Genomic DNA, 2,174 nt, shown 5'->3' with positions numbered 1-2,174 from the left:
GTGGGGGGGGCGGGGGGGAGGGGAAGGGCAGGAAAGGGGGATTTTGGAAAGCGGGGCCGAATTTTTGAATTGGACTAAACCCAACGCCCTGAGTTCAAGGGGAGAGAAAACAACAACCGAAGGGGGCACTGGTGGATTTGGACTTTCGAAAAACTTTCCGAGTCCCCCGGCCTGAGGTGTTTCCAAGGGCAGGAAGTCGCCCCGGATGGCACGGCGGGGGCGGGGGGGGGGGCGGCAGGGGGCCCCCCTTTCGAGGCGTGAGGTGTTGAAAACTCCCCGAAGGAGAATGCCGAGCACTTTCCCGAGCAGGGGGTGCCCTGGAGAGGTTTGCCAGCAGGGGCCTGAGCTCTGGCTCGCTCCATAAATTTTTTTTTTTTTTTCTCTTGGAGATCCTGCGGCCTGTAACCGAAGTCCTTTAGGACTGCCGTACTCACTCTAACCCACCTATATATTCCCGTATATTGACGAATGGAACATACAGCATAAAATTAATGAAGGGGGAAGGTCTTGGCCCTCACCCTGGATGGGCAGTAGCCCCCAGGGGCACTGCAGGCCCCTTTCCCCGCTGCCTGGGGCATGTACGGTGTTGGCGAGCGCTTGTCTCCTGACGTGTTTTCCACACGGGAGCCCAGGAGAAGACCTGCACGCTGACCACGGCGAGGTCCGGTGCCGCTTGGGGTAAACGGGCGCGAGGAAGGGCCCGTGCGGTGGTCGGCACCTTCCGTCGAACCTCTGCTCCTCGGGCAGAGCAAGCGGTGACCCAGGTGGGCATTCGTCCTTCCCTGGCAAGCAAGCAGAGCCGCAGGTGAGCGCTTGCTCCAGTTTAAGAGACTCTGGAGGAACATTTGCCCCTCGCAACCAATACATTGAAATCCAAGGCCAGATCGGGCCTTTAGTTTTTTTTTTTTAAGCAGAACTCCTCATTAAAGTCAGTAAGGAGCTGTGTTTTAAAATCAATGGCACATTATGGCCCCAAGTGAGCACTTAAAGAGGCAAAACTATAATTCCTTTCTACTCTATGTACTAACTTACTTCAGAAAATAAAACATTTTTTTTTTTTTACAAAGAAGATTTTTTTTCCTTTTGAGTGCTGTTTCAGCTCGAATATAGCCATAGAGACAGAGATACAGTAAGATGCTTGGTAAGATTTGCCCTGGGCTCGCACTTCTTGGGGGGGGGGGGGGGAGAAATCCCTCGGTTTCAAATTAATACTCTCTATTGAAAGTCGCCCTCTCTGTGTGGATGGAGTGGCGGTGTGTGGATTTCAGTGTAAGGAATGCATAGCGTCTTACTCGCTGTAGCATTAAGAGTCCCCCCCCTCCCCCTAAAATTAGACCTGCAGCAGATCCTGGTCTGCAGCTCGTGTCTGTGACACTCCTGAGTTTCTGCTATTTCAGCAACAGTATGCCCAAGACTCCCACAGCCCGGATAATACGAATGAGGGAGGTTTAAAACCGGCGATGGAGGGGCTAGATCGCTCTTTCAGACACACAGAGCTAAGCCTTCCTTTCGCAGGAGGGCGGTGGTTTTTAATCATGCCTTAAAATTCCTTAAAAGCAGGGGGTCTCCCCTCCGCGAGGGGCGGTCGGCAGAGGTGAGTCACATTCCTCGCCCGGGCGCCGTGTGGAAGGGCGAGCGGGAGGCAGAGGGGAGGATAGGCAAATTGCGTAGCAGGGCTAGGTGGGTTTCCATGCTAAGCACAGCAATTGCGCACGGTCCCTTACGTAACTGTCAGCTGGGGATTCCCTAGAGGGGGTCACTTTATTCAACCATTACACAGACCCCGGCCGCCGCTCCGGCGCGCCTGGGGCCGCCGTTGCCGCCGCTACTGAGGCTGCGGCTATAGCTAGCGCGGCGGCTCCTCACAAAATGGCGGCGCCCATGGAAGCGGCAGCCCCATTTTGTGCCCGGCAGAGCCTGTCAACAAAACGCCGACTTGGCCAAGGCTGAGGAACAGAAGGCGGCGGCTCGTTCGCGTTACAGAGAGCGGAGGGAGGAGAGCGAAGGATTTCACCGCCCTCCCGCCGCCGAGAGGAGACTTTCTATCAAGTGTGCGCGTTGGGGGAGGGAGAAGAGGGAGGTGAAGGGGGACGCGAGCAGCGAGCGAGTCAGAGGCTGCGTTATCCCAGCGCGGAGCTGCCGGAGCTGCGGCGGGGCGGGGGAGGGAGGGAGGG

General features: G+C 56.5%; 1 long non-coding RNA gene across 2 annotated transcripts in view; it reads left to right on the top strand.

Moving 5' to 3' along the window:
• Window positions 1-1,794: 1,794 nt before the first annotated feature.
• Window positions 1,795-2,174, top strand: part of LOC104835853 — a 2,876-nt gene continuing 2,496 nt past the window's right edge. For both annotated transcript variants that reach the window (XR_774783.1, XR_774784.1), the window contains exon 1: window positions 1,795-2,051. This is a non-coding gene — a long non-coding RNA (uncharacterized LOC104835853). The remainder of the gene's footprint in view (window positions 2,052-2,174) is intronic.

Source organism: Haliaeetus leucocephalus, unplaced genomic scaffold (assembly GCF_000737465.1).
Source record: "Haliaeetus leucocephalus isolate CR32 unplaced genomic scaffold, Haliaeetus_leucocephalus-4.0 Scaffold406, whole genome shotgun sequence".
In the NCBI taxonomy this organism is placed as follows: Eukaryota; Metazoa; Chordata; class Aves; order Accipitriformes; family Accipitridae; genus Haliaeetus; species Haliaeetus leucocephalus.
Note: the sequence above shows the minus strand (reverse complement) of the source record. Positions and strands in the feature narration are given on the sequence as shown.